The sequence below is a fragment of the Ambystoma mexicanum genome, chromosome 1p, assembly GCF_040938575.1.
Source record: "Ambystoma mexicanum isolate Mex_15411 chromosome 1p, UKY_AmexF1_1, whole genome shotgun sequence".
Lineage (NCBI taxonomy): Eukaryota > Metazoa > Chordata > Amphibia > Caudata > Ambystomatidae > Ambystoma > Ambystoma mexicanum.
Window position 1 is genome coordinate 268,063,780 of NC_090921.1, and position 19,768 is coordinate 268,083,547.

The 19,768-nt window shown below is 46.7% G+C and overlaps 1 protein-coding gene across 1 annotated transcript in view; it reads right to left on the reverse strand.

The window, feature by feature from the left end:
• Window positions 1-19,768, reverse strand: part of PELP1 (proline, glutamate and leucine rich protein 1) — a 1,000,849-nt gene that overhangs the window by 758,004 nt on the left and 223,077 nt on the right. The gene's annotated exons all lie outside the window — the stretch shown is intronic.

Genomic DNA, 19,768 nt, shown 5'->3' on the forward strand with positions numbered 1-19,768 from the left:
CTAATGAGATATCAGATGAACCACTTCCCACTCCCCCACCCTTTCCATCTCTTCTTCCCACCACCAGATGCTGTAAAGTATGTATTCCAGACCCTTTCGCCGCCACATTGTCCTCAGATACAGCATGCCAGCGTTATCAAAAACTTACGACACACATCACTGCACACTGCAGTGCAATCAAACTTTTGACTGCGCAGCAAACAAGGAAATGGGATGCCGGAGCGGAGCCGGATAGGACTAATTTTAGCAGGCACACTGTTATGTACAAGAGCCCCAGCCATGCACACAATGCCTTTGGGGTTTGGCACACACACCACAACACTATCCTCTGATACACCATGGCGGCGTTTCCCAAAAGCTATGACGCAGAGCACGCTTCCCTCCAGCCAACCACCGGCCGCATCCAATGTTCACCAACATCACGGCGTACTGCAAGCCAATGAGACTTTTGTCCGCGGAGTGAACAGGGAAATGGGTCCGCAGAGCCAGATATCACTAATTTTTTGAGACGTACATTTCAATTCTTTGCAACTAAGTACTGGTCGGATTTCCAAACACACAAAAGCACGCTTTCTGAACCAAGCCCCCGCTCCGGCCGCAAATTTTGATAAAATCCGTCCAGTCTGTAGCCATGGACGTTTTTCTCCATTCAGTCTATGGGAAAAAAATATGTTTTGGGACCCATCCGAAAACTCCCACCCCACCCATTCTCTCCCCCTCAGCCCCCGGTCCACAAAACCTCACCCAACTCTCCAAACAAAATCAGTGGGCCACATATACTTTTTTGCCAAAGTCTGGTGAAGATTCCTCCAGGGGGAGCGAAGTTATAAGTGGTCTTCCTATGGGTTCAGCAATTTAACCATAAATAAACTGCCCCTACCGAGGGCCGTGTAATAATGGATATGATACATTACTCACCGTAATCGTATTTCTGATGCTTGTATCTGCTTAGATGCACATGCTGTGCATAGGCTGACATCTAGTGGAAGTTGCAGAGTATTACAGTTGTTTTTGAATCTCGAAAAGGGACGTCGACAGGGCGTTCCAGTAATACTATCCCTAGTGTGACGTCCACTGTACCAATGATCCTCATACGTCGAGGTCCCTCTGTTATTTTTTTGACATGAGGTAGCACGACGTGTAGCGCGAGTACAGTTGTTTCCAAGTAGATACGCATCAGACAAGCTCATAAGCATCCATGAGCCTGCTCTCTGAGGGGAGGAAGGGTAGGTTGCATGTGAATCTAAGCAGATACAAGCATCAGAAATACGATTATGGTGAGTAATGTATCCCATTTGAGGCTTGTGGAATCTGCTTAGATCACATGCTGTGCATAGATTAGCGAGCAGTGGAAGAAGGGAGGTGGGATGTGAGAGGGTTTATGAGCAAATAAATGTCTTAGAACCACTTGTGCATCTGTCTTGGAATGAGCGTCAATGCAGTAGTGCTGAGTGAAAGTATGTATTGAGCTCCATGTAGCTGCTTTGCAAATGCTGTCTAAGGGGACATTTGAAATGAAAGCCAGAGTGTCTCCAGTACCTCTTGTGGAGTGGGCCCTTGGCATAAAAGACAGTGTTTTATCTGATAGGGAATAGCACAGTGGGATAAATCTGAATATCCACCTAGAGATGGCATTCTTGGAGATGGGGTCCCCTTCTCTGCCTGGTGCTATGGAGAAAAACAGTTGAACTGTCTTTCTTAGTGGTCTGGTCTTGTCTACATAGTAGTGCACCGCTCTACTCACATCTAGTGTGTGGAGGAGTTTTATCTCAGCAGAGCTTTTGGGCTCCTGGAAGAAAGCCGGTAGCTCAATAAGCTGGTTTACATGAAATTTGGAGATGAATTTAGGTGAGAACCTAGGGCGAGTAAGTAAAACCAGCTTGTCCTTCTGTATAGTAAAGAAAGGATCCTGCACTGACAATGCTTGGATTTCACCAACCCTTCTTATGGAAGTGATGGCTACTAAGAAGGCAGTTTTATAAGTCAGGTGTTTGAGACTAGACTTGTGCATAGGCTCGAATGGGGGTCACATGAGCTTAGCGAGTATCACATTGGGGTCCCAACCTGGCGGTGGGCTAGAAATTGGAGGGTGGAGTCTCTTTACGCCTTCCATAAATGCTTTGATGACCAGTAGCTTCCACCATGAGACCTTATTATGGGAAGTGATGTAGGCTGACAAGACCACCAGGTGGAATTTTAGGGAGTTGAACACTAATCCTGCATCTAGCAAGTGGAGCATATAGGTTAGAATGTTAGATGGAGTACAATCTATGGGGTTGATCTGCTTAGTCTGGTACCAGATTAGGAATCGTCTCCATTTGTCATAATAACAGTGCCTAGTGTTTGGTTTTCTTGATTCTTTTAAGATATCCATGCATCGTTGCAGTAGATTGAGATGCCCGTTCTATGACTTCAGGAGCCATGCTGCCAAGTTCATCGAGTGTGGTTGTGGGTGCACGGTTAGTCCCTCATGCTGAGTGAGTAGGTTGTACTGGCACGGGAGCTTGATGGGATTGCACATCGCCAGTTTGCGCAGATGTGGATACAACGGTTGTCTTGCTCACATAGGAGCAACTAGGATAAGCACCATCAGTTCCTTATGTAACTTGTTCACCACCTTCCTCATGAGATGAGAAGGGGGGAAAAGCGTAAGCAAATTTCCCTGACCAGTTCATCCATCGAGCGTTCCCCTTGGAGCCCGGCTGGCGCAACCTCGACACTAAGTCCGGGCATTGACTATTTTCTCTTGTGGCGAATAAGTCTATAGTTGGGGAAACCCCATTAAGAGAAGAGGTGTTCTATGACTTCTTCATGTAGACGCCACTCATGTTCCTCTGGTAAGGGATCTCTACTCAATGAGTCTGCTAGAGCATTGATTTCCCCTGCAACATGTTGTGATGAAAGGAACATTTTCCGCCCGAGTGCCCATTTCCAGATTTTTTGTGCATGGATAGATTTGGAGAACGTGTACCCCCCTGTTTGTTGATATAAAGCATTGCTGTGGTGCTGTCTGTTAGGATCTGCACCAACACGTTTGTTAAATGGGGTTCGAATTCCTGAAGGGCTTTGAATACTGCCAGAAGTTCCAGCACATTGATGTGGTTCTGAGCTGCAGTGTGACACCACAGCCCCGGAGGTGTGTGGTGAAGGTAATGAGAGCCCCACCCTGCCAGTCAGGCATCCGTTGTGACCACTGCCTGCATCTGTGGGTCGTAGAAGGGTTTCCCCTCTCGTTAGGTTTTCTCTCGTCCACCAGCAAAGATTTTGTACAAGTGTTGGCGAAACGACCACTAGATCGTCCCACTGACCGCTTGCCTGAGACCACTGTTTTGCCAACCACTCCTAAATGGGGCGCAGGCGCGCGTGAGGAACCAGGTATATGCCAGATGTCATCATGCCTATTAAACGCATTGCTTTGCGCACCCTTATCTGGCGGCCGGCCGGCCGCCTGATAATATGGTATTTGCAGTAACACATTTTTTACTTTTCCTCTGAAGGAAAGATCAATCCTTCCTCGGAAGTGCTTGGCACTAGGCTTGATTTTTACTCGTTGATTAAGAAGCCCAATTGAAAGGGGAGGTTGATCGTTGTTTGGATGTTTTGTCTGCAAATCAGAGGCGATTCCCCTGTTATGAGCCAGTCGTCCAGGGAAGGGTACACTGATTGCTCCTCTGCGCAGGTGCACTGCCACTATCGCCAGTACTTTTGTGAATACCCTTGGAGCCGAAGCTGTTCCAAAGGGCAACACTTTGAATTGGCAGTGCTTGTCTGTTATCTTGAAATGCAAGAAACTTCAGTGCGCTGTGAACATATGAAAATAGGCATCTTTCATATCCAGTGTTGCCATGTAATCCCCCTTTTTTAGTAGCGGGATTACCTCTTGTAGCATAGTCATGCAGAACTTTTGTGGCTTGACGTACTTGTTTGCAGGGCATAAATCTAATACAGGGCGCGTTGTTAGATCTTTCTTTGGCACAAGTTAGTAAGTTGAATAAATACCTTTGTTTACCTGGTTAGCTTGGACCACTTCTATGGCATCCTTTAATAGAAGCGTTATTTCTTCTAGAAGGATCCGCTGATGTTCCCGAGTGGATTTTCTGTCGTGGGGGGGGGGTGTGGTCGTGAGGACGTTTAAGTAGTTCTATGCAGTAGCCCCCTCCTACCGTGGACAGCACCCATCTGTCCGAGGTGATACCCTCCAATGCGTGGGTGAAGTTGGAGATGCATGGAGGGGTACCTGGAGCGGAACGTCACTTGCTCTGATGTGGGGTCCCACCTCGAGCAGGGCCTCTGCCCAGACCACGACTCCTGCGTTGTCCTCTGGGATAGCCTTGGAAGGCTCGTTCTTGATTATATCCATAGGAACCTTTGACTTGATTGTAGCCAGATCCTCTTTGTGAATTCTGCCCCGAAAATTGCGAAACTAACTGTTACCTCTTTGACCAGTAGGCTTGTTTGTGAGCTGGCCTAAAGATTTTAAAGTGTCATACTCATCCTTTGAGGTCTTCAGTGCATCTTCCACAGCCTTGCAGAAGAGCACATTAGGTTCCATTGGCATTTTTATTAGTGTGGCTTGAGTCTTTGGCCTAAAGCCCGACTGGTGAAGCCATGCATGCCTTTTTATAATGGTCCACTCTGCAATGACTCTTCCGGCATGGTCAGCTGCATCAAAATTTGAATTGAGGAGTCTGGTAGATACGGCCCTTCCGTCTACTGTCACTTGAGCTAGTTGTGACTTAAGTGGCTCCGGGGCGGACAAAAGTAACGCAGACATTTCCTCCCACTTATGGCAATTTAAACTTGCCAAACGTGTGGCATTGTTGGCTATTCTTATTTGATAGGCCGCAGAGGAGGTAACCTTTCTGCCCATGGCATATATCTTTTTGCTTTCCTTATCCGGTGGGGCCTCAGAGGAAGAAAGGGGTGCGTCTGCTCTTTCTTGGTGTGGTAACAACCAATGAGTCTGGTTTCAATTGGCCTCTTACATAAAAAGGGTCTGATGGTGCAGGCCTGAATAGTTTTTCCGCACACGGGTTAACGGCCCGTGTGAGATTGGGTACTTCTAAGAAAGGCTGTATCCTGTGTTGGACAAATTTTAGTAATGGGATAAACTGACCTACTGTCTTTTTGTCCCCAGTATTTCTTCAGCGAAGTCTCTAGCCTCCTGTACCTCCTGTCTATCAATTTGGAAGTGTTCCGCCACTTTGTCTAAGACTTCATTGAGGAGGGGTTGATTATCGACAGGGGAATCGACCACTGGAGTGTCCTGATTAAGAGGGGAATCTATGGAGTACATGTTCGCCTCCTGGTCTGCCTCTGGGTCTTCATCATCCCCATAATAAAGTTAATCTGTATCCTCTTCATTAGGTTGAGGGTCAGATGTTTCCACAGAAGAGATCCTCCTGGTCTTCTGGTTCTAATTCGGAGTCATACAGATCTATCACATACTTTGTAAGGGGACATTAGAGCAAGACCTTTTAGAAGGGGATTGAGTGGGTAAGGCAGATGCTTGAGAGCCGGAAGGGGCTGAGGTGGGATGAGTGGAAACTAAAAGTTATCTGGGTTTTTTTCTCATAAACATTAGCCTTGAAGGTCATTCTTCGCATAGCCCCATCAATATCTTGTGAATACCATTCCTTTGAACTTGGGATCACAGTAGTTTGAGGGGAAATATCCATGTCCTCATCAGTGGGAGGTATAGTTTTAGGTCTAGAGTACTTAGGTTTCCGTATGGGCTTGGATATTTATTTTTGTTATGTCTTCTCCCTAGGAGGGCTCATGTCCCTATGAGGGTTCTTAGAGGACTTTTTATGATGTTTTTCCCCACTTTGGGGCCCAGAGGAGCGTTTCAGACATCTTGGGGCCTGCTGCTTTAACTGACGAACATCGAACTTCGGGTGTGGGAGCCGAGGCTTCGTCCACGGACGATTGGCCTTCGGAATGAGTTTTATGAGCGACACCCTTGCCGTCTTTCGACATTTGAACCGTGACATTCGGCAATCTTGATTGAGATTGCCCAGAGGACTGGGACTCGGTGGACCTTTCTCAGGGTGTCGAACATTGTCGAGTATTCAACTCGTCTGTCGAATGTCAACTGGGAATTGTGTGCTTGGTGGTGGGTGCTTTGTAGCGCTGCCGCCACCGGGTGTAATCCCCACAACATGGCCGCCGGCCTGTCCTACGGGGTCGGGGGTCTGCGCTTGAGTAGCTGAAGCTACTCTTATGCCCTCGCCGTCCGCAAGTACAGCGTTGCTGCCATCGCTAAAGGCTGCCTCTACCTCCATGGCCTCGAGCTGCCTGGCGTAGTGGCCCCAGCGTTTCGTGGAGCGGTCCTTTAACGTCTTAGGCTTGAAGAGCCTGCACGCTCGACAAGACGTTTCGACGTGATCTCTTGGGAGACACAAATTACAGAGTTTGTCAATCCAGAGGCAACATTTAAATTGTATATGTTACATAATTATGGGTTATGGAAATGGCATTTGGGCGAACAAAGTGTAGGAAGGGGAGAGAATGCATTCTAAAATGGCCTCCTCCCCCCTCACTCCCTACTGTCTGGGCTGAGGCCCGGGGCGGCCTTCCAAGGCCGAAAGGTCCGTTGCGGTGGTCTCCGACAGGCAGTTTTCCTTCTTCACCGGCGTGGTGTATCGGCAGTCGATGAAAGGATAGAAAGAAAAACGATCATAATTCTGTAAAAGTCAAGGGCTTATCGCCAAAAGGAACGCCGCTATACGCGTCCATCTAGCATGGCTGAAAAAAACTATGAGGGACCATGACGCGTGAGGTATCATGGGTATAGTGGACGTCACACTAGGGATAGTTTTACTGGCACGCCCTGTCGATATCGATTTGAGTTTCGAAAACTAATACTCTGCAGCTTCCACTAGAGGTCGGCCTATGCACAGCATGTGATATAAGCAGATTCCAAAAGATATATAGATATATATATATATATGACAATGCATTACTTACCGTAAAAGCATTTTTGATGGTTGTATCTGCTTAGATTCACATGCTGTGCATAGGTCCGACATCCAGTGGTCACTGCGGAGTATTGCATTTTGTTTTTCGTAGTCGAAAAGGGGACGTCGACAAGGCGTGTCTGTAACACTATCCCTATAGTGACGTGCGTTGTACCCATAATCCCTCACGCGTCGAGGTCCCTCTGTTTGTATTTTTCTGCCCTGAGGGAGCCTTCTAGACGTGAGTGAGTACAGAAAAGAGAGATATAGAAAAGGATGTCTATGTTCCTTCCATCCGAGCGGGGAGGAAGGGTGGGCGCATGTGAATCTAAGCAGATACAACCATTAGAAATGCTTTTACGGTAAGTAATGCATTGTCTTATGATGTTTGTTAATCTGCTTAGAATCATATGCTGTGCATAGACTAGCGAGCAGTACCCAGAGTTGGAGGTGGGTTGTGAGAAGGAACAGTAGAGAAAATATGTCTTAATACTGCTTGTCCCACCTGGGAATCAGATCTAGAGCGGGCATCTAGACAGTAGTGTTTTGTAAAGGTGTGTACAGAACTCCAGGTTGCCGCTTTGCAGATGGACTCAAGGGGAACATTTGCAATGAATGCTATGGATGCCCCAGTGCCTCGAGTATAGTGTGCTCTTGGCTTGAAGGGTAGTTCTCTCTTAGCAAGAGTGTAACAGAGAGTTATGCATTGTACAATCCATCTAGATATAGTGGATTTTGAAACTGCATCTCCTTCTCTTCCTGCTGCCACCGAGACAAAGAACTGATTAGTCTTTCTCAGTGGACTAGTTCTTTCCATGTAAAACATGGCAGCTCTGCACACATCAAGTGTATGCAGGCTTTTTTCTCCTAGATTTGAAGGATTAGGAAAGAACGTTGGTAGTTCTATAGACTGGTTGACATGGAATTTGGAGATGAATTTCGGTGCGAACCTTGGGTGTGTGCGTAGAACCACTTTATCTTTGTGAACTGTTACAAGGGGGTCTAAAACCGAAAGGGCCTGTAATTCACTTACTCTCCTAATGGAGGTAATAGCGATTAGGAAAGCAGTCTTAAGAGTGAGATCTTTAAGAGTTGCCTTGTGCATGGGTTCAAAGGGTGACCCCATGAGCCTGGTGAGTACCACATTTAGATCCCAGCCAGGAGCTGGGTTTGCTATTGGAGGGTGTATTCTCTTTACCCCTTCCATGAAGGCTTTGATTACTGGGATCTTCCACCACAATACTTTGAGTTGTGAAGTGGTGTAAGCCGAAAGCGCTGCCAGGTGTACTTTAATAGAATTGAATACTAGACCCGAGTCCAGTAAATGGGTCAGGTACAGAATAATTTGTGTGGGAGAGCAGTCAACGGGGTTGCTACTCTTCCCTCTACACCAGATGACAAATCTTTTCCATTTGCTAGAATAGCAGTGACGAGTGTTAGGCTTTCTGGCCTCTCTGAGGATGTCCATGCACCTCTGTGGAAGTTGTAAATGTCCAAATTCTATGACCTCAGGAGCCAGGCTGCTAAGTTCATGGTCTGAGGGCATGGGTGCAGTGTCCTGCCCCTGTCTTGTGACAGCATGTTGTACGGGTAGGGCAGTTTCACTGGAGGAGATAGAGACATCTTCAACAAGTGAGCGAACCATGGCTGTCGGGCCCACATAGGGGCTACCAGTATTCCTGGTGCATCTTGTGCACTATCTTGTTGAGAAGGGGAGTCGGGGGGGGAAAGCGTAAACAAATTTCCCTGACCATGGAATCGATAGACCGTTCCCCTTGGACTGGTTCTGGGGGTACCTGGAGGCGTAATCTTGGCATTGAGAGTTTTCCAGAGTTGCGAACAGGTCTATTTCTGGGAAACCCCACTGTGTGAAGACGTCAAAGACAATGTCTTCTTGTAACCGCCATTCGTACTCTACGGGCAGGGGGAAGTCTCTGCTGAGTTTGTCTGCTAGCAGATTGAGTTCCCCTGGTACATGCTGTGATAGTAGGAACATGTGTTTGAGAGCCCACTTCCAGATGTTCTGGGACAGCTTGGACAGTCCTGGAGAGTGAGTGCCCCCTTGCTTGTTGAGGTAGTACATGGCTGTGGTGCTGTCTGTGAGGACCATCACTGTCTTTCCTTGTAGGTGTTCCTGAAAGGCTTTCAGTGCTTTGAACACCGCTAGTAGTTCGAGCTTAGCATCCAAGCATATAAACCTGCTGGGAGTCCACGCTCCGTGAGCAGTCTGATGGGATAGATGAGCCCCCCCATCCTGTAAGGGATGCGTCTGTGGTTAGAGTGGCTTCCACTGCGGGTGTGGCAAAAGTCTTCCCTAATAACAGGTTTTCTTTTGTCCACCACCATAGCGAGAGAACCAAGGCCTGCGAGACCACCACTAGATCGTCCCATTGTCCGCTGGCCTGACACCGCTGGCTGTTGAGCCACTCTTGCATTGGGCGCATGCGCAGGCGCGCGTGAGGTACCAAATAAATACATGACGCCATCATTCCTAGCAAGCGCATTGCTTTGCGTACCGTCACCTCTCCACCTGCCACATAATGGGGGATCTGAAACAGCATGTTTTGGACCCTCTCGTTGGAGGGGAAGACGAGGCCGTCCTTTGTTTGAATTAGAGCCCCTAGGAATTGTTTGATTTGGCTGGGGTCTAAACTGGACTTCTTTTCGTTGATTGAGAAGCCCAGTTGGAACAAAAGGTCTACGGTCTTTTGGGTATTGGAGAAGCATGTTTCATAAGAATCCCCTGTTATGAGCCAGTCGTCGAGGTAAGGGTATACCGGGATGGATAACCTGCGCAGGTGGGCCGCTGCCACTGCCAGTACCTTCGTGAATACCCTTGGTGCAGATGCTATCCCGAAGGGTAGTACTCTGAACTGGTAGTTTTTGTTCTCTATCTTGAACCCGAGGTATTTTCTGTGCGCTGGCAACATTAAAATATGAAAGTATGCATCTTTCATGTCCAGTGTTGTCATGTAATCCCCCTGTGATAACAGTGGGATTACTTCCTGCAAGGTCACCATACGAAACTTTTGGGGTTTGACAAACTTGTTCGCTGGGCGCAGATCTAATACAGGGCGCATGGTTAAGTCCTTTTTGGGTACAAGGAAGTACACTGAATAAATACCTTCTGTTACCCGAGATAGGGGGACAGCCTCTATAGCTTCTTTTTTCAGTAGCTCTTCTACTTCTTGTAGAAAAATGGTGAGGTGTTCCGGTGTCATGCGTCGGTTCCGTGGGGGTCTGTACTTCGGGGAACCGTTGAATTCGATGCAGTATCCGTGGGCTATGGTGGATAATACCCAGCGGTCTGACGATATTCCCGCCCATGCTGAAAGGAACGATGTTAGCCAGCCCCCAACCGGTGATGCATGGGAGGGGACCCGAATCTTCGGGTCATTTGTTGGTATTGGGCGTGGAACCTTTGGGGCTGGAGCCGCGACCTCTTCCCCTGCCACAGCGTTGGCCTCTTTGACTGAACTGGGTGTTGTTACCCTGGTTAGAGGGCCAGTTGGTAGCAGAGTAAAATTGCTGTTGGTTTTGCTGCTGGCGTTGGCCACGAAAGGAGCGTCTATTGCCATAGCCGCGTCTGTTAGGGGGCCTAGAAATTTGGTCAAGAGTTTTGATGGTATCAAACTCTTTCTTCACATGTTCTAAGGCCTCATCAACTGCTTTCCCAAACAGATGTGTTTCTTCTATGGGCTTATTTATCAGGGAAGCCTGGGTTTCCGGCTTAAATCCCGAATTGCGCAGCCAGACATGGCGTTTGAGAAGTGTTCCCTGAAGCAGGGAACGGCCAGCCGTCTCTGCGGCATCTAAGGAGTTCTTTACGATGCCCTGGTTTAAAAGAGTTCCCTCTGAGATTGTAGCTAACGGGCGTGAACGCAGGGGTTCTGGTGCGTCCTCTGCTTCGCTGCGCAGCTTGCTCCACTGTGCATCTGCGTAGCTAGCTAGTAGGGAATTGTTATTTGCAATCCTAGTTGAAAAGGCGGCGGACGTCGTGATTCTCTTCCCAAGTGCGTAGAGCTTTTTGCCCTCTTTGTCAGGTGGTGCCTCACTAGTGGATAGTGGTACCCCTGCTCTTTTCCTTGTATTAGTAACTACGAGGGAGTCCGGAATAGAATGGTCTCTGAGGTACAACGGGTCAGAGGGCGAAGGACTGAAGAGCTTTTCTATCCGAGGGTTGACCCCTCTGACTAAGGCAGGATTGGAAAGGGAAGGAGTTATTCTTCTCTTTATAGAAGCCAGGAGCGGAATAGACTGACTAACAGGGGCTTTTTCTTTAATAACTTTCTCTACAAAGTCTATGTCAGGAAGAGTCTCCCCTGTGTCTATTTCAAAATGCGCTGCTGCCTTGCGCAATAGTGCATTAAGTGAAGGTTGGTCATCTATGGGAGAGGTGTTTCCAATAGGTGAATCCTTGGGAGGAGAAGGGTGAAAGACATCAGGGTCTGAGTGCACTGATGGGGATTGCCAAGGCTGAGAGGTAGCTGTATCTTCTTCGAAAGCTCCTGCACTAGTGTAAGGATCTTCTTCAAACCCCTCTTCCTCATGTTCTTCCTCTCCACCCAAACACTCATCATCCTCCTGGAGGTATTGCTCCGCTTCCATGAGGTCATATACGTCTGTAGAAGGGGGAACAGCCTAGGAATGTTGACCCTACGGTCATCCTGGGGCCATTCCCTTAGTCTTTTGGGTGTGGGTGGGTTTTGGTTTCCCAAAAACCTTTCCATTTTCTCCATACAAGAATGGAGTCTTTCAAGGGTCTCATGGAGGACCCCTGAATAGTCTAGAGGGGGGAAATCAGTGTTTTCACCTTCAAAACGCTTTGAACGCTCCCACAACGTCGAAGAAAGGTTTCCGTCGCCATCTGAAAAGCCCTCCGGTAGTTCCGAAGTGCCCTTAGATGAAAGGGGCAGTTCCTGGCTACTCTTATGCTTTTTCGGCGTTTCTATAGCTTTTTGTGCGGTATTCGAAGTTTGTTTCGTCGTCCGCTTACGTGTGTCTTCGGAAACAATTCTCGCCAGGCTCTCGACAACGAGTTTGTCAGTAGAGGACTCTGGTGTCGACGTTGCCTGCCTTACGCGTTGTTCCTCGACGGCCGCTCTATGGAGCGTTACGTCGGATGATTTTGGGGTAGCGCCCGTGTTTGATGAAAGCCCAATCGCTGGTCGCGGCTGCGTTTGCGGGTGGGGCTTGAGACCCTTACGGTCTGAGGTAGACGCCGGAGTGCCCTGCGTCCCCTTCGGCGCTGATGGATCCTTCGTCTTCGACGAAGAGCCGTGTGTTGTGTGCTTAGGCCTATGGGGTCTGTGTGCGTCCTTGTCGCCGGGGTGTTCATCCCCATGAGCAGGGCGTGAGCCGAGCCCGTCGGGGCCGGGGACGGACGTCGAGGAGCGCGAGCGCTCCTTCTGGGGGTTAATGACTTCCGTAAGGGACGTCGAGTTATCACCCTCCTCGTCACTTTCTGTAACAGCGACGGCGGGTGAGGAAACTGAATTCGACATAGCGTAGTCCGCCCACCTCTTAACTTTGCGTTCTTTAAGAGTTCTTGGTTTCAAGAGCTTACAGGCCGCGCAGCTGTCCTCTTTATGATCGAGGGGTAAGCAACGATTACAGAGCTTGTGTTTGTCCTTCCAAGTGTATTTGCCCCTACAGCGTGGGAAAAACTTAAAAGGTGTCCTCTCCATAGCTGAGGCAATAATAACTGGTGATAAACCCAAGGGAAAGATAGGGGAGAAAGAAAGACATTCTCAAAGAGTAGATAAAAGTTCGAACCCCCACTCTCCCTACTGTATGTTGGCCGGCGAGGCCAGGCCACGTGTTCGGCAGCGCCGAAGGATCTCCTCCGTCTCTTCCCCTCCGTCGAAAACTTGCTCGGCGGAGAAACAGCTTCACAGCTAACGTCGAGGGGAGGGATCTTTAACAATATAATAAGTATAATTAAGGACCGAGGTCCGTAGTAAGAATTTGCAATGTCCCTCTAGGAGCTCCGCGTAAGGCGACCAGAAGCTGGGCGGAAAAAAACAATCTGAGGGACCTCGACGCGTGAGGGATTATGGGTACAACGCACGTCACTATAGGGATAGTGTTACAGACACGCCTTGTCGACGTCCCCTTTTCGACTACGAAAAACAAAATGCAATACTCCGCAGTGACCACTGGATGTCGGACCTATGCACAGCATGTGATTCTAAGCAGATTAACAAACATTAGAAATATATATATATCTAAGTGTGCTGGATAACTAGGAAATCCTCACTGAGAACTCTGCAGAGTGCGACCAACCCAATGGCAGAAAAAACAATCTGGGGACCCTCACGTGTGAAGGGCCATGGGTACAGTACACATCACAGTACTGACAGTATTACAGTAAGCCCAGTTGACGTTCCTTTTTTTCGAAATTGAGAAATCCCTAGAATCCCTGAAATCCCCCAGACATTTTTGGTTTTATAGCTCCTACAGCTTTTTAGAGTAGAGTCTTCTTTCTCAGTATCATTTTTCCTATATGTTCCAATAGGAGCGTTCTATTGATGAACGTATTTAGACACACAGCATTTTTCTTTCTAATCTCTCGACTATGTAACAAAACTGGTGGTCGGCTTCTAGGCATTCTATTTTAGCTTTAGTGGTCGCTGCTTAGTACATCATACAACCCATTTTCCCATATTGGTCCTTGCACATAGCACCTTACATGTGCCATATTTATATTATGCATTTACCATCACTATTATTCATCCCTTGCCAAGTACGATGGTGTAACCACTGATGTAGTCAACCGTTAAACACCACAAGGAGAAAAGGAACACAAACCTTATTTAATGAACGTTCGATTAAAACGTATTGTGACTGTTCCGTTACAGATGGTGGATGAAATCGGCATATCAAAAGGGACTGTTCCGAAAGGAACAGAAAAACTAGCAGAAATACTAAGGTCCTAATTCACAGAGCGTTTTTCAATGGGATTGCGCCATTATAAAATGTTTCTGTGAATTAGGCCCTCAATGTTTTAATATTTTTTGTAGAACATTTTTTGAATTTTTCTTTCATTTATTTTTTAGGTGTGGGAAAATAGTTATTCATGTGTTTTCCAAACTGTAAAGATATATATTTTTTTAACGTATTAGAGGCCTAGGAAGAACAGAAGAACTCAGACCTCACCACTAAGGACTGATGTCTCATGTCAGACCAACACCACTTGGGAGCAACTATTGTGAGGCAGCGAATGCTCGTCCAAAGGTTCAAAATTTGGATGCCTATATACAGTGGCTGGAATTTGAAATTAATCTCACCAGCAAAACAATGAATCACTGCTACAGCACATTACACACTGAAACTGACCGACAACACAGGATCTTCTTCATTATTTGCTGAACCTCTCACCCAATCTACAGTGTCGAAAACATTGCTGTCATACAGAGTTATGATCTTCCCGGTTTGGCCCGGACTACACCATGGCTACAGCTGAAGAATTCGCCACCACCATCGAATCGGAATCCACTAGATCGAAGGACGATTGGCTATCGAGAGAACAAAAATTCAGTTTTGACAGCTGCAAGTTTGAGATTTTAAAAATGGTCAAATGCAACTTTGGGAAATGTGGGAGGATTTGTGTAGAGGCATTGGTGAGGTTTCCTAGAAAAAAAGAAAAGCTTCAACCTGAAAATCAAGGGGAGCGGTGTGCACGACCATTCAACATTCTCTTGTTCAGCTTAACCCATTCTTGTAAAATACCACTTCTCAGCTGAGCCTGGGGCTCCTTCTCCTGAAAGGTAGGCCGCGTGGCTGAATAGCCACTTCAGCTCGAGAGTTCCTACTTTTCTGCACAGAAGCCGGAAAGCATTCCATAATTCCCATACGTTGTGTCCGATGCACAGTAATTAACTATTGTGCCTTACTTCATTCTGGAAACGCTGTATTTGCACAACCCAGATGAGCCTCCATTGTATTACACAAGGTGCCCCCGATCCAAGATGGCCGACGGCATCCACCGTGTAACAGCTTGACTCGAACTGCCTCCAGGCCCTGCATCTTTCTCCGATTGGTCTATTCCCCCTATATGGAAGCCAATCACTCGCCGGCAGGCGAACGCCAGCCCCCCCCCCCTCTAAGGACCATCCCTCCAAGGGTATTGCGTGTCCCAAGCCTGTCTGTAGCCGTCTACAGCGTCAGCCAGAACCCCTGCACAACTTGGACTAGCAGCAAGGTAACTCCTCTAATACATGTGTCTGGCCACTGACATTTTCCTCCACCGGTAACTCTGAGCTGCCTGAACGCATCAGCCCGGTTGTGTACCCGTCGCCTACTGCACCACCCATGTGAGATTGTCACTGTCCCAACCGCCTAACCCATTAATGCATTCCGACCTGTGCCAATCGCTAGACCGCTTGAGCCGTTACTAATCTACATTGAACAGGCTCTTTATGCAAATTGCGCTGACCTGTCCCAGAAACTGTATTCCATGCATTGCATAATCCATTATTAGTCCGTATTGACTAACTGTGCCATGTTAACTCGTGACTTTCTGCATTCCGCCCACAGTGTCTATGCCACACTGACTACCACTGTGTATCTAACGCACACCCGGTGACATGCTGCAGCGCTTCGATCTCAAATCTTTTGCCCATACTGAATTGTGCTTACCTCACATCTAGCCTGTACGAAGTGCTTCCTGCTAGCATACAGCATGTCCTAGGTACAGTACTAATGTGCTCTGTTGCCCCCTAGACCATAACACTAATCAGATGCTAGCACACTCTAGGTATAGCATGAGCGTGTATGTGGCCCCGTGCATTAAAATTGTATTTGGATATCATTACATAGCATTTCCCCCAAGTATAGCATGATAGAGTTTTTCTGCCTTCTTAAATTGCAACCGCATCAGTTGTTATCCCATAACACATTCTAGCCATAAGTGTTTTTGGCCGCTTGCTATGAAATTGAATCTAGATGTTAGCATATAGCATCTCCTAGGCATAGCACAAACGTATACTCTGCCCCCCTTCTGAAATAATACTCCGATGCTAGTACAATAGCACGCTCCTGGCATAGCCTGAAGATGCCCCCTGCCTGTTCCACTAAATCAACTCAGACCCTACTACGCACCCTTGCTATCCTCAGCATCATAGCCTTTGTTACTAAAAACAAACCCCATAAGAAAAGAAATTTGAGACTCTGGTCTAGACTGCCCTGCATCTACGAACCTAAAAGAAACCACCCTAACAACTACAACAGACGTACTACCCCCAAGCTTAAGAACTCTCTGCCCATATTAACGCAGACCACCAATTTTTGTGCTCAAACTCCCATCAAAAACATACAATCCAGAATATCCTCTCACCCAAACCTTCTCTAGTACCTAAACCCAATTGTACTCTAACAGGATCCCTTATCAATGTAATTTCAGTGGTAGCCCATGCGACTGAAATTGCAGACATCCTAAACAATGATAACCTGGACCTATTGGCCATAACTGAGACTTGGTTACATGAGAATGCAGGACCAACTCATGTTAGCGGTACCTGACAATTACCAGATGCTTGGAGTAGACCGGCCCAATGCCAGAGGTGGTGGCTTAGCCATCATTTTCAAAACAACCCTTCCCATTAGGCTAGCCACGTCAGTACCTTACTCATTCTGTGAAATACTCACAGCCAAACTGCCTCTCTCCAACAACCGTACACCAACAATCCACTTGATATACATGCCCCCTGGGCCACTAGCCACCTTTGAAGACGACCTAATCAGTCTTATAGTCAACAATACAAAAGACCACTCTCAAACATTACTGATGGGAGACTTTAATCTTGGCTTTAATGATACAGAAAACAAACATGCTGAATCAATAGCAGCCCTGTTAAATGATCATGGTCTCACTCGAAAAGTCCTTGCTCCAACTCACATTAAAGGAAGGACCCTTTACTGGGTATCCGAACTTAACTGCAATATCACCAATATTGTCCCGCAACCGTGGACAGATCATTACTTAATAACCTTCTCTGGCACATTAGATCTTCTCAGCCCTAAGACCAACAATATGGTACCCGCCTCTCCCTACCAGAAGTAAGAAGGATATCACTGCTGAAAAACGTATCCCTCTCCTCCCAGCCATTTCTGGACTGAAAAGCAACACTAACCCGGACATACTAGTAAACACCTTCAACAATGCTATGACCAAGGCACTGGACACGATCGCCCCTGTCAAACTGCGCAAAGCTAGGCAGGAAGCACACCTGAATGCCTGGTTTACTCCCCAGCCTAAAGCTTTAAGATTACAAAAAAGAAAGCTCCAATCTATCTGGCGTCACTCCCCTACTGAAAACAATAAAAATAATCTAACTGAACTTGCCAAACTGTACAAAAAAGAAATAAACTGAAAAGAATACTTTCAATGACAGAACTGCTAAAGCTAACTCCAATACCAAAGAACTCTTCTCCATCCTCCGTGAATTGGAATCCCCAATCCAACCGGTAGTCAATGTCCCTAAGGACAAGGTTTGGTGTACTAACATACAAAATGCTCTAACAAATAAAATGTCCTCTCTCCAATGTAACATTTCTAATAAAAAGGCCACACTGCCACCCTCCGATCAACAAACTCAACTCCGGGAGACTAGGATAACTGCACCCTTTAGTTTCAAGACTATATCCATAATTGACACAGAAAAAATGATACTCTCCCTCAAACTGTAAGGGCGACACTTGCCCAGCGCAAATAATAAAGGATGCAGCTAGGGGCCTAGCCCGTTTTATCTCTAAGCTCTTAAATTCCTCCTTTAAATCAAACAGTACCTGCCAATTTCAAAGAATCCTGGGTCCTCCCCTTAGTCAAAAATCAAACCATGGACCTACCAACTACAGACCTATACCACTGTGCCATTTGTACTTAAAATCCTGGACAGAGCTGCCTACATACAAATCCAGGACTATCTGGAAGTTAACTACCTACTAGGCTCACAGCAATCTGGCTTCCGTCCCCTCCATGGCATGGAAACAGCTTTGCTAGACCTTAAGACACAAATTGAAGAATTAAAGGACAACAGGAAAACAGCATTGTTACTCCTACTGGATCTGTCGGCAGCCTTCGACTTGTTGGATCATGCAGTTTTATGCAACCACCTTAGATCTGCCGCCAACTTCACTGGAGAGGCTATAACTTGGGTCCAATACTTTTTAGCTAACCGTACTATGAAAGTCCTTTCCACCTCATTCTCTGCTGACCCTATCAAAATAACCTGCGGTGTCTCACAGGGATCCTGTGTCTCCTCTACCATGTACAATATCTTCACCAAACCTGTTTGACAAGTTGGACAGACTGGGTGTCACCTACACTAACTATGCAGACAGCACCCACATCCTCATACCCATTTCGGGGAACTTCGAGGTTGACTCAGCCTTGGTGAACAAGATCTCCACCATCATTCAGGCATGGATGGCATCACATGGCCTCTGCCTGAATGATAAAACAGATACTAATCTTAGGCTCTAAAGCCAACATCAAAAAACTAAGTCCAAACTACACATCCTTCAACATTGATGACAATATCAAGGTGATGTCTGTGGTTAAAACTTTAGGATTCTATTTGGACTCCTCTCTCACACTTAAAAAGCAAGTCAACTCCCTTGCATCTACTACAACCATACCTGTAAACTAATCTGAGCATCTAGACCGTATCGCTCTAATGCGAGCTGCATCACCCTAGCCAATGCTCTTATTATGTCGAGATTAGATTATCGCAATGCCCTGTACTCAGGAGCTAACAAATATATCACAGACAAAATTCAAAGATTGCAAAATAACACTATGAGAGCAGCATTGGATGTCCCCCATAGAGAGCACATTACCAAAATTCAGAAAAGAGGTTAACTGGCTGAAAAGAATGGATAGAATCCTCCTTAAAACAGCTTCTCTTACTGCCAAATGCCTGAACAACCTAGCACCTCCCTAATCACTAGGAGAACAGCTGCCCACCCTACGAGATCTGCTAACACATTTATGCTGGAGATTCCTAGGTTCAAACAGTGGGAGGAACCAGCTTCCCTGTTAAAGCTGCGCAATGCTGGAATAAGCTACCACTTGACCTCAGACTAGAAGAGCCTTACCATATATTTAGACATAAGGTACTCAAATGGCGGCATACCAACGACACAAACTGATTTACCTTACTCCTACCACCCCCGGCCTTCACCTGACCTTGCACCCGTTGAGTCATACTGTAGGCGAGTATGTATATACAAATTATATATGTCAATGTGTCCTTAGCCCTCTAAGGTCACGCTCGGTATTATATGTACCTATGCACCTGTTGTAGTTACCTGTATGCACCCGTTATATACTGTAACCAAGCTGTAAGACTTCTTGTACTGCTGTGCCCAGCTACCTAAGTGTTTGGTGCACATTACCAAATAAACAAACAAACCAGTTGCAAATGTAATAGGTTCTTGTGCTCCGTTATTCATTGGATCAACATTTAGTAAGAGCTCAAGTTCCTATACATTTTTAGGGCTTGAATTAATTGCCAAAAAATCATACTACAAATATCAGAGACAATACTTGTTAACTGTTATAAGTCAGGCCTTGAATCTCTAATAGAAAGCCATTGACCATGCTCTCGCTGGCAAAAGGTTCCAGCTTGCTAGTGATTGACAATGTGACAGTTCCGGTTTATATGCAAAGTACTGGAATTATCACTATGAGGAACTGGAAACCTTAAAAAAAAAAAAAAGTACACTCGGTCATGCTGCCAGAATGTTCATCCTCTATTGCCATGGAGAAATGTGGTTTTATGAAATCCATTGAAGATCTGCAATCA